Below are 12,949 nucleotides of genomic sequence, written 5' to 3'. Positions count from 1 at the left end.
TCATCTTCCTCTGGCTCTGGGCAGCTCTGCCTGATGCTACAGCAGGTGAGGAGCACCTTTATCCCTGCCGGGACTCCTCCCTGCACCCTCCCTGCCAGCCCCCAGGCCAAAGCCCGGCCTGGCACAGCCCCCAGCCCTGGCCACAAGCCCAGCCCTGGCACAGAGTCCACCCCACCTGTGGCACGGATCCAGCCCCCTTGCCCGGCATCCCTCCAGCTTCCTGCATGGGGCAGCTGCCCCTGGAAGGGCCCAGGAACCTGGGGGGCCAAGGAAGGCAGGCAGGGAGCCAAAGGCACCTGGGGACCCTGTGGGAACAACCCCCACTCCAACACAATCCATCTTCCAACAGCCCCCAGTGCCAGTTCCCCCATCTCCTGTTGCCCCTCCCCTCACAGAGCTTTCCCTGGGAGACACCCCAGAGCTGAGCCCGGCCCCAAACCCAACATGTGGGAGAACAAGGGGAACAAGGGACATGTGATCAGGTGGCTGATTGGCATCTCAGACACTGCAGACACTGGGGAGCACTGGGCAATGCTGATGATCTGCAGACAAGGCTGAGGGCTGGGGAATGGCTCAGGAGTGACAATTCCCACATCCACACAACCCGATATTCCTTTCCCTGCAGATGCCAAACCCAACCAAGCTCCATGCCGAAAGCACGGTCCAGAGAGGAATATGCTCTGCCGTGCCCCTCATCCTGTCACACATGCAGCCATGGAGCCCTCCCAGAGCACCTGGGTCATGGCCCTGGCTCTGGGCCCAGGCCAGCACTGATCCTGAGCAGGATGTGCCCATACCAGGCACATGGGGAAGTGGGCACCAGTCCCCAGGCAGCCACTTGGAGCTAATTAGGGTAACAGAGGTGCCCTGTGAGGAGGAGGGATCTTGGTGCCCTGCCAGCATCTCTGACAAGCCCTGTTTGCCCAGGCCCTGAGGCACCAGGAGGACATTCAGATATCTTGGGCTTCCAGGAAGGAAAATCCACAGTGAAGTGGCTCCTGAGAGCTGTCTGTGGCTGTGATTCCTGTTTGACATTCCAGGACAACAGTGAAGGGTTCTGCACATCTCTTTCCCCAGGGAAAATGTGGATCTGTTGGGAATTTAGCTGCTAAGGACTGGAAAAGTACAAAACCATGGCTAATTCCAAGTCCGGCACCTGCAAGATAACAGTGTCCTTGGGCCTAGCTGTGGTAGGATAACAAACAGTGAAAGAGGCATGAGAAAAGAGACATGTAACCCCTAAGGAATGAGGAAGAGTTGATGGTATAGTTTAACCAATAGATTGCTTAGCTTACAGAATATTCATAAGCTTATTACTTGCTGTATAAGTGTCTGATGCTCTCTTCAATAAACGGAATTTGCTTATCACTCATATTGAGTGTCTGAGTCTCCCCTCACCGACAAATGGCTCGTCCCCGACAAAGGCCCACATTTTTTCTCTGTGACATGGATCCATCAGAGAAGTGTTATTGACCAGCTGGGAAAACATTTCAGGCCACTGCCTTGATTGTTTGCTCTGGAACTCACCCAAGGAGGAAGATTTTCCTGGGGGGCTTTGCTGCTTTGTGTCCTTGGAGGAGAGACCAGAGTGTCCTCCTGACACTGAGGTCACCTTGGAGAGAAATTGAGGAAGTGTCTGCAGGGCCCTAAATAGTGATGAATGGATGAAGGAGATTCTCACTGTCCTGACCCACTATCCAGCAAAACCACAGCCAAGGGAAGAGGCCTGGAATCAGGGGGGAAGCAGACCTTGTTGAGCCTGGTGCACATTGGGCAGTGTGGGGTGATCCCCTGCTGGTGTCCCAGCTGTCAGTGCAGTCCCACTGCTCTGATGGGGACTGGATCCTTAAGAAACAAAAGAAGTGATCAAGTTCAGGGGCGGAAGGGGTCTGGTCACACTTCACTTCTCTGGGAGTTTCTCTCCGAGGGGGGACATTCCATGAGAATGGGGATGCGGTAAAGGACAGGGCTGAGGGCAGCTGCTCCCTCTCTCTCTGGGCTTCTGTGGAGGACGTTGGGAGCTGCTGCTTGGGAAAAGGAATTGGTTGCTGCGGGTGGCCAGACCAGCTTCCCCAGGCAGGTGCTGTCAGGTGCCTGCAGCACCGAAAGTGTCTCCACTTGGGGCTGCCTTGACAACTCCCCCAGCCCAGCAGACCCTGAGCCCGGATGGTGCAATCAAACCTCACCAGAGGGACGAGAGGACTCCTTGCAGAGCAGAGCCAGCCGGGTTTATAAAGGGAAAATCCCAGGGTCCAGGTGAAGTGAGGGTGAAGAGTGAAAGAGGAGCAAGCAGGAACACAACCTCTGCTGAAGGGAACCAGAGGCGAAGAGCCAGAAGCAGGGCTGGGGCCAGGGTATATAACTGGAGGAAGGCAGGAGGGGTCAGGGTACAAATGATCCAATGGAGAAGGGAGCCAGGGCTGGAGATAAGGTGGGGTGACACAGGATGCACCAATGAGGGAGCAGCAATTTTTTGGAAAAAGAAGACAAAACACAGCAATTTCCTGGTGCCAAGACTGTCACCACCCAGACCTGGTATTTGATGGCACCGCCGATGCCCAGATCTGGACATTTCCCTGTGCGACCACAGCCCAAGTGCAGCAATTTGCTGGCAAAGAAAGCCAAAACCAGGCAAATACCTGGTGCCTACACCAGCCCAATCTTGTGTTTGCTGACACTGCCAGTGCCCAGATCTGGAATTTTTCAGATGCCTGCACAGCATAATTCCAGCAGTTTGCTGGCACAGAAAGTTGGCAATTTCTCAGTGTCATTTGGCAATTTCTCAGTGTCAGCACATTCCCTGCCAAGATCTGGTGTGTGCTGGTGTTGAAGATTGCAATGCAAGATGTTTTCCATTACCATCTGTATGGCAGATTACCTTTGTCAAGTGGGCAGTTTGCTTTATCTCTCTCTTTGAGTGACCACATTCACACCTCCCTCTGGAGGGGACATCTGCTGATAACAGAGTATTGAATGTCACTGCATGACTGATAAGAACTACAACATCCCATTGTGAGATGCTCCGCCCAGAGGGAGGAGCCAAGCATTGCTACCCAGATATAATCCAGAGGTTTTTGAGACCACAGCACGGCTTTCTCCATGGGATTCCCCAGAGGAACAGCAGCTGTCTCTTCTCCCACAGGGTCTTCAGAGGAAGAATACATCCTTCTCTATAGATCTCCCCCGCTCCAGCAGAACCACACCTGACACTTCAGGAGGGCTGCAGCCACATTTCCAATTGGACTGCCACCAACACCTTGACCCACAGGATGTCAGGTTGGGTTCTAACTCTGTCAGTGTTGTTCTAGTGTACCGCATTGTTTATTTTATCCTTTTATTTTTTCCTTTCCCTATTAAAGAACTGTTATTTCCTGCTCCCGTATTTTTGCATGAGAGCCCCTTAATTTAAAATGTATAGCCATTCAGAGGGGTGGGGAGGGTTTACATTCTCCATTTCAGGGGAGGCTCCTGCCTTCCTTAGCAGACTCCTGTCTTTCCAAACCAAGACAAAAACCTTTGACTGGACAGGATCTTTTGGATCCATTGTCCCTCAAACAGGTCAACAGGTGACCCTGTTGTAATGCCAAGTAACAAAGAGCAGCACAAATGACACAAAGAAAACATGGCCAAAGAGGGAGAGGCCCAATGAGGAAAGGATGTAGTGGGACACTGGCACATTGAGTAAGCTGCACTCCCATAATCTCTAGGCTAGCAGGTCCTGGTCTCACATTCTTCTCTTGGTTTATTTATATTTTGTTTATTTATCTATTTATTTTCTTTTCATCATGAAAAATATATACAATTAAAATATGTAATCAAATTTTAAAGATACAATCAAAACACATTAATTCAAAACTACATCTAAAGATCGGAACATATGTACATCTGTAACTATGAAGCCTAACATATCAATCCTATTCTTCAAACACTTCATACAGGCAGCAGCTTCTTCTTGAGCTTGGAGGAAAGAGAGCTCTTCTGGACGGGAGGCGAGGACTTTGTGGGTGAGGGAATATGGGAACAGTCTGGAGAAAACTTCTCAGTAAGACTATAACCAGCCAGATCTGCAAAATGGAGACACAAAGTTTAACAGAGAGGCAAAGTTTAACAGAGGCCACCATGTAAACCTAAAGCATCTGAAGCTCCATATTTCCTGGGACACATTTCCTGAAAACTTCTAAACAGCTGCACAGGGAAACATGCTGCTGCTGGCAGACACTTGAGGCAGGCCAGGGCACAACCCTGAGCCACTTGCCCAGAGCTAGCACAGGCACAGCCTGGCCTCTGGGCTGCCTTGGGACAGCAGGGAGCCCAGAGCCCTGTGCTCCCCAGGAATGGCTCAGCTGCACATGCACCCTCCTGCTCCTCTGCCTGCCCCACAGCTCAGCAGCCCTACAGCTCCAGGGGCACTGGCAGTAGCACAGCTCATTGCAGGGGCACATGCAGGGCACAGCTGTTCCCTGGCAACGTGCACAGCCTCTCTGGGCTGCCACAAGACCCTTCCTCCCAGCAGAGATTGGCCCAGCTCCCCCCTCATCTCTGTGTGAGGCTGAGCCATGATTGCCCTTCACCTTGTTCTCAGTCTGCAGCTGCTTCAGGCCCCCCATGCCATGACTAGGAAGGGCAATGGAGAGAGTGGGGGCAGATGCACACCCTTTCTTAGGATTTTGTCATTTTCGGCACAGCTCAAAAGGCAAATCCAGAGGTGTCCAACTCAGCACTTCCTCAGCTTTCTGGAGAACATCTCACCTTCACCAGCCCAACATTTTGGAGAGGTTTTCCCGCACATGTGGAGGCTTGCTGGCAGCACATTTCTTCAGCTGGGTGCCCATCACCTTGTAGAGGGCAGAGGCGAGCTTGGTGGTCACGGTGCGGACGTTGGCGCTCCGCACAGGCAGCGCCTTGTTCCCCAGGAAGGACCAGAGCACAGGCAGGGCGTCGCGCTGGATGACTTCAGGGCTCCTGGCATGAACCCCCTGCACAAGCACTGCAGGGACAGAGACACAGCTCCTTATCCACCAGCCTCACTGCAAACAAGGATCTACCTCTGCTTCTGCTTCTTGCCAGCCTCTCTGGCCAAAAGCAGCAAAATAGCACCCAGAGCCCCTTGGTCCAGAAATGGGCAAAGCAGCTGATCATCCTGGAAACAGAACCACCAACCCCTCAGGAATAATTTCTCCAACCAGGGCCCTTGTCCCTGTAGCAGACTTCCTACCTTCACTAAATTATTTCAGTATCTCTGCATGAACAATGAATGAAATGTCCAATTGCCTTTGATTTCCATTAAGAAGTTGTCTAAACCAACACTGAAGATTTGGAAATGTACCATAGAGAGGAAATTGAGAGATTTCTAATAAAAGGGATGATTCCATTTTTGTAACTTTGATGTCAAGTGCCAAATGTCTGTTCTGGCTCTTCCCTGTGCTCAGTGGCACACAGCAAAGGGCAGGATTAGAACACACCTCAAAACTCCAGCCCACCAGAGATGGCTGCTGCCTGACAGCTGGATGAGAAACATCAGTGACCAGCTGTTGTCTTTGGCAGAATGCTTTTGGGGCTTCCAACAAAGAGCTGTTTCAAACCTCAGGGTGTCTTAGACAATTACCCAGACCCCATTGCCTTGGCATTTGGACATCTCCACATTTTAATGCCACTTCCCCTCCCAATGGTAATGGCATTTTTTCTTATAATGTCCACTGAAATAGGGGCATAGAGAAAGAAAAATGCTACACAGGGGACTGAAATGTAGCCAAAACACGAGTGTTTTCTCATATTGTCTCTGAAATCTCTCTGCCCATTTTCTGAACTGAACTGTATCAAACACAGACAAATGTTTACTGCCAACAGGCTCCTTGCAACAGGCAGATTTGGCTAAGAGATGAAAACCTGAAATGCTCTGGAGACCATTCTTATTTTCTAATCGGACAAAATGTTATTCAGCAGCAATTTAATATTCTGTGGTGGAAGAGACTTCATTTTCTCTATGCTGTTAATCCACCAGCAGACATCAACATTGAAAGAGCTCCTGCAAGTACCCAAAACCAATTCTTCTAAGCAAGAAAGGGTTATGGTACCCATTTTAAAATGGGAATTCATTTGAATTTAAATGCAATTAAAGACATCAGTGACTACTGAATGTGAGGAACAGCTGTCAGGTCCTGCTAAATCTCAGAGAGAACATCTGCTTTTTCTAAAGTAGTCCTAATTTATGGTTAATTCCTTTATTTGAAAAAGAGATCAAAAGAACTGCTAAACTAAATTCCCTATTGCTGAAGATCTATATTTTTCAAATGCTCTTTAAAGGTCCTTTGACATTCCCAATTGCTGAACATGCTCTTTTGAGATTCCTAATGAAGACACAAAGTGTATTAAACCTTGCATTCAAAGATGTTGGCATAATGAGCAGTGGATTTAGCCCCAGTTAAAGCAAGGCTATCAGTCATCTTCTCTACTATATATTGAGATTATAATTTTTCCATTCCTTGGCTCTTGCTGACATAGCAAGCTCCTCTGAGGAATCAATTATCAGATGCATTTGTAGCATTTTGGACAGTGCTGACACAGGCAGACACTGTTTGCACACCCTGAAAGGCTCAGTCCAAGGCCACTCTGACAGCACAGGCAGGGAGCCTCAGCACTCTGCTTCTGTCCTGTGCCCCAGAGGTGCCTTGCACTAAATCCGTGCCTCTGATACCTCTGTTGAGTTTTGACCTAAGCTGTGACCCCTAGGCTCTGCACGGTTCAGTCTCAAAACTTTCCAAGAGAAAAACAAGAATTCTGTGAGAACAAAACAAACTGATGCCCTGAAACAGCATTTGCCACCATTTCCCCTCAAAGATCACAGATGTCCCTGAGCTCCCCAGAGAGGAGCCAGCTGGGGCATTTTTAGCCCTCCCTTTGCTGGAGGTGGTTCTGAGATGCCCCAGTGAGAGCTCAGCCCCAGGCCGAGCGCTGCCCCCATCTCAGATGCTCTGCAGCAGCCAGGGAAAACCTGCCAAACCCACCTGCCTTGGCTATGGGGCAGCAGGGACAAGCTCAGCACCTCCTGGTTTGGAGGAGCTGCTCTGCTGTCTGCTCACAGGCATTCCCTGTAAATGCTCCCTGGGAAGAGCTCTGGGCTCAGAAGGGGAGGCCATACCTGTGATACACTCGGTGACATCCAGCAGGGCTTGGCCACTCAGGTGATTCCATTGGTAGCTGAACTCTTTCAGCAGTGACACTTTATCTACAAGGGAAACACATGTTTCTGCTCACTTTTCTCAGGTCATAGGAGAAAGGGCAGGGCCAACCCCATTTTATAAAATCAAGCACACTTCTGCAAATGTTTGAATCCTATTCTTCTTTGCTTCCAGCATACTTGGCAGGGTTTTAAATTCCAAAAGAAAAGCTCTCCTTTCACATTTGTAAATCCAAACATGTCTGCTGTACCAGGAGCTGTGTTAAAACATTTCACATCAGAGACCTCAAGGGTTCAGTCACATGGAAGCATTGAAAAGGTTTTGCATCCCAGAGCAAAAAGGAAGAGCCCCATACTTGGGACACAGAAAGGCACTGAGTCAGACAATTCCTGGGATCACAGAGCAGCTGGGGAGGAGAAAGTGGAAACTCCCCTTGAAGACCTGCCTCTTCAACCCTCTTTTTTTCAGGCATATTCCCCCAGTACGGAATTTTCGGAGCTGACATAAATGTGTGTGGCAAAGGAATTTAGAGCAGCCCTTGCCTATGTAGTTAATTGCTCTGGCCATCTTGCCCCATGCAAAACAACAAGTGGAACAAGGCATCATTGACAGCTGGGTTTATACCTGTTTGATATAAACAAATGAACTTGGTGAATCACAAGTTCCCCTTTGAACATAGAAGACAAAGAAGAAAAGTGGAAAATAGGCAGCTAATGCCTCTAATGTAGAGCCTCCCAGGTGGCTGCTCTGCAGAAGCTCTGGTGGGTCAGTGTCCCTTCATGCCAACAGCAAAGCTGTTCATTTGGGAAGTCAGATGGTGCCCAAGCAAACTCCAAAACTCCCTTTGCCTCTGAACTGTAGCAAAGCTGCAGTCAAGGACTTGCTCTTCAGACAAGCAGCACAGAGCCAACGGCTCCTGGGACTGCTGGGGAATGCTGATCCCATTCCAGCCTGTTGGGGATGGTGCATAAGGACTGCACCTGCACAGCCTCTGGTGGGTGTCAGCTGGAGTGTTCCACAGACAAGAGCAGCTGTCAAGGCACTCAGCGCTCTCTTGTGCAGGAGAGACAGAGATGAAGCTGAGGAGAGTCCCTGACAGGGCTCAGCCTTACCCAAATGAGTAATGGATTCTCCCAGTGCTTTCACAGCTGCCCCACGAATCCTGGGATCCTTTGAGTTCAGGTTCTTTGTTATTCCCTCCACCAAACCAATGATCACCGGGTTCAAAGCATCTTTCAGGGCCCCTGTGATTTCAGCCAGCACGTCCAGTGCCCTCTGCTTCACTTTCTTGTGGCTGTCAGATATTCTCAAGACAAAATATTCAAAAATCTGTGAAGAGAACAAGCAACGTGAAAGTTGGATTCAAATGTCCTTGTTTGAAGAGTGGATGTAGCAGTCAGCAATGTCAAAGATGAAAGTGATCCTTTCTGTCAGGTCAGCACTCGCTTGCACAATTTCACTGTTTTCCTGTGGGCCACTCACTGGAATGGTGGCACAACCTCATGCTGGTTGAAAGATTTTCTTCTGATTTTAGGAGGTTTGGCTGGGGACAGAATAGTTCCTATGGTATTTCTCTCCATCTATAAATCATTAAATTAATTCCATTTATTAATGCTAAAGAGTACCTTTGCTTTGAATGGAAGCAGATGTTTACAATGCCCGGTTTTCTATACAGTTGCCTCAAGTACTGAGGGCAATTATGATTTTGCCAAAACTATGGCTGGAGGAGATCTAAGTTTTCTTTTGTTTGTTTCTGAGCCAGTGTCTGGAGAAGTGCAGGGCTCTGATCAACTCTTCCAATATCTGGACCATTTCTCTAAGTAACAAGTAGACTTCTGAAATGTAATGTGCTGTACAGCTCTCATTAGAGCAGGTTCAGTCCCTTGACAGCCTCATTATCAGGCACCTTTTCCTGGAAAAAGGGAAAAAGCAGCTACTGGGAGGGGAAGGCAGAGATGAGTCCTTAGCTGTTTTCCTCCTTTTCCAAAGAGAAAAACAGACCCCCAAGAACTGCCCCCCCCAGAGCACTGTCTTTACCGAGAGGAACAGGAACAAGAAGGGAAATGAGTAGCCTGAGCTGTGCCCATGTAAGACAAGATGGAGTATATAAAAGCATTCTTAAAAAAGCAACTGGGTTGAAACCAACCCAGCCTGATACTTCTCTTCCTTTTGCAAACCCATGTTTGGTCTAGAGAACAATTGCCATGCTTTCAGGGGCTGGATTCCCTTCACTTCACCCAACTGGGAGTAGGAGAGAGCAGCAGTTACACCAGCAGAAAATTCTGCCATCATCTGATGAACAGCATCAATAGGCACCTGCCAGACAAATACAGCTGGACTGAAACAACTTGTCCTGAAGCCTGGACCTGAATTAAATTTTTTCTGGGTAAGAGGGACCAGCGTGTCCCAAACAGCCAGGACAGAGTGCCAAGACACACTGAATTAACTTTGCTGCTACAGGCTTAGGAAAGGAGCTAAAGGAAAGGAGCAGTGAAGATACCCTACATACTTGGGCAATGTTAGTGGAGATGAGCTGGGGGCTGGTTTTGCACAGGTCTAGGAGGAGTTCCACTCCTTCCATCCTTGTCTGAAACCCCTTGGCTTCCAGGAGATGGTAAAGCTTCTGGAGCAGCTCCGTTTCTTCCACAGCTGGAGGTGACGTGACCTGGGCTTTTGCACAGTGTAGGAGGTGTCCATCAGAGGTAGATTTCACCCTGGAAAATAAAATCAAATGAGGACCTGTTGGTGATAATTATCATAGCATGGCATCCCCGTTGAGGAAATAATTAGCATTGACTCCATCATTCCAGAAGGCTGATCAATTGCTATGCCGTGCCATGCCATGCCTCATTGCCCTTACAGACAGTCTGATACAGACAGACCAGACTGGCCAATTGAATCCAAAACACCATCACCAGTGGCCAATTAAGAAATTAGCCTTTGGTAAATTAATCTCCATATCACATTCCACATGTTCACAACAACAGGTGCAGCAAGTGAAGATAAGAATTGTTTCTCATTCTTTTCTCTGGTCTTCTAACATCCTTCCCAAGGACAATGCCTGGCAAAGTTGTGCCTGCTGCTCTCTATGGAGAGGGCTGCAGCCACAGACAATACTTTCAGTTAATTGTGAGCAAAACATCTTGACCAGCTTTCCTAATCATGTGATTTCAAGCTGGAAAATCATGAGGCTCTGAAGAACAACGTGGACTTCATGATAATCTTTATGGCAGACAATCTGCCAGTGACATTCTCACCACTGCTCACTCAGGAAAACCAAGGATGAGATGCATCTGATCTATCTTCAGATGGCTGCCAGGGCACACAGGTCACATTGCTTTGTGGAGATAAAGAGACACTACTGCCAAGTTTAAATGCCTCCTCATATGGGACGTGTGTGTCTTAGAATAAGGAAACTCATCACTCTGGAGAAGTGTCTCTACAACCAGGCATGACAATCTGGAAAAGTAGCTCAGATGCATCTAAACAGATAAACAGGGCCATATTTGAAATATTCAAAAAATCAGTAACAGATAAAAACAAAAGCCAGACATCTCAGAACTACGCTCACGTTTCATTTGCTTCCCTGGAGACCAGATGCACAGCTTAACAACCCCACTGGGAACAATTCTCCTGATCAACCTGTCTCTTCCATGAGCACAGGAAGATGGTAGCTATGCTACTGAGGCATGTGGTCACTTTCCTGCCACTGCTGAGCAGGACAAAGCTAAATAAATCCCCTCTGCTGTCAGAGGAGAACAGGTACAAGTAGCTCTGTAACTGCCATGAAGAGACAGCAAGGAGCAATTCCTGTCTTAAATGCTATTGCAGCACAGGGGAAAATAAACCAAACATGCTGTCCATCAAGCAAATTATGCAAAGGACAGGAATATCAAGGCAAAAAGTCCACATTCAGACACCCGTTGACTGAAGTTGTTCAGGAATTGCCTTGCTACTTACTACTCAAACTTGGTACTGTTTGAGGGAAAGAAAACCATGATTCAGCCAGGCCAAACCTCACAGATGAGAACTCCACCTTTGTGGAATGGCATCTTGCTTCCAGACTGAGATTTCTCATCAAAACACCTATCTGAAAATGACTCCACTCAGATGAAAAAAAAGCCCTGTTTTATAGGGGCCTGAGTAAATATATATATGGCAGTAAAAGATCTCTGTATTGTATAAGTGACCCTGCCCTGAGTCTAGCTATTGTAAATGGGCTGCAGCTGTGATGTCCTTAATTGGGCAGCTGCTGTAGCCCGTGGAGGTAGCTGGGATAAAAGGGGGGGTTGGCATTCAGGGAGAGTTGGAGAGGAGCCCTGACTGAGAAGCAACAACAACACTTCTGTGAAGAGCTGCTGTGAGAAAACCACCCAGAAGGTATGAGACTCTGATACACAATGTGATACACAACAATATGAATACAACGCTGTTTGAATTTACTTGTCCCAAGTCAGGCAGCAGAAAGTTGGCCCTCTCCCAGCCTCCACAGCACTGCCCTTGCCACTGCACTGGATTGTCTGAGCTGCAACCAATGGGTGTCTGTTTGTCTCTCCATTTTTGTGTACACCCCTCCAGAGAAGTTGTGTTCAGCACAATGCACAGGTAGACATTTTTTATCCTAGAGCATATCCTAGAGTAGGGAAAGGAAACAATCTGTGGCATTGGTCATCTCTGCCAGAAAGTTTTTCCTGAGAAAGAGACATGTAAAGCTTGTCATGTGCTTTGTCACATCTAAGAAAAGTGCTCAGTACCGTTTGCAAGAAGACAATGTGCCCTGGGGCTTCTTTGAGCCATCGTTCCTCTCCTTCACCAGCTCCTTGACAGATAGGCCTTCAGCCTTCTGGTTTTCCATCCCCTACAAAGACATAGAGAAACCTCATCAATCTTTAGAATATAAAACAGGAAATTCCCTGTTTAAAACACAAGTTAGAACCAGGATCACTGCTACCAAGGCTTAGGGAAACATTTCCTAACTTACAGATGGAAACTGACCAGAGATTCAGTGATGCCAAGTCTTTGCTTTCAATAGCCCAAGGCAGGTTATTGGTGCTACCAGACTGAGCAGCAGTCTAAAATCCCAAATTTCTTAGTCTTGAGCATAAATGGGAATAATGCAAACTGGTAGACAACAAGTGTTTGTAAAGGAATCAACAGAAAAATTTGGACTCTTTTGGGGGTTGGCCCATTGTGTTGGAAGTTGATTTGGTTCAACACTCACTCTCCTTGCTCCTGCACAAAGGCAGGCTCCCTTCTATAATGTCGATAACAAAATATAAATCCTCCCCCAAACAAACAAAGGATTTTCCAGTGGATGCTGCTGAATTCACCAAGCTTCTTCCAGCTCCACAGGGCTTGACAGCAGGGCAGTATTCCCAAAAGACAGACAGTCATTGTAGTAACTAGGATTGACTTGGATGTCTTTTGTAAATTTGGGAATTTTCTTGGGACTACTACTTCCAGTGTCCTTTGCAAAGACTCTGTTATCTTCAGAAGCACAATTCTCACTTAATTGCTTTACTGGGGGCGGGGTAGGGAGAGCATGGTGGGAGCTCATGCTTAAATATAAACCCATTTTCTCCTCTTTTCCTTTCCTCTTTGTGATTGATATTGAAAATATTCAAAACCCCACTTTTCCCTTATAATATCAGTTCCTTTGTGGTCTGCAGATGAACAGGCTGAGGATTAACAGCTCATTCCCAGGAGCAAAATGATTCAGCAGAAGAGGAATTAGCTAAAGACAGATTGGGTATCTTTGATTTCATATTAGC

The 12,949-nt window shown here is 47.8% G+C and overlaps 1 pseudogene; it reads right to left on the bottom strand.

Annotated features, from left to right (window-relative positions):
• Positions 1–12,949, bottom strand: part of LOC141727363 (uncharacterized) — a 523,654-nt pseudogene that overhangs the window by 504,767 nt on the left and 5,938 nt on the right.

Source organism: Zonotrichia albicollis, unplaced genomic scaffold (assembly GCF_047830755.1).
Source record: "Zonotrichia albicollis isolate bZonAlb1 unplaced genomic scaffold, bZonAlb1.hap1 Scaffold_121, whole genome shotgun sequence".
Classification (NCBI taxonomy): Eukaryota; Metazoa; Chordata; class Aves; order Passeriformes; family Passerellidae; genus Zonotrichia; species Zonotrichia albicollis.
This window is presented reverse-complemented; position numbering and strand designations above follow the sequence as displayed.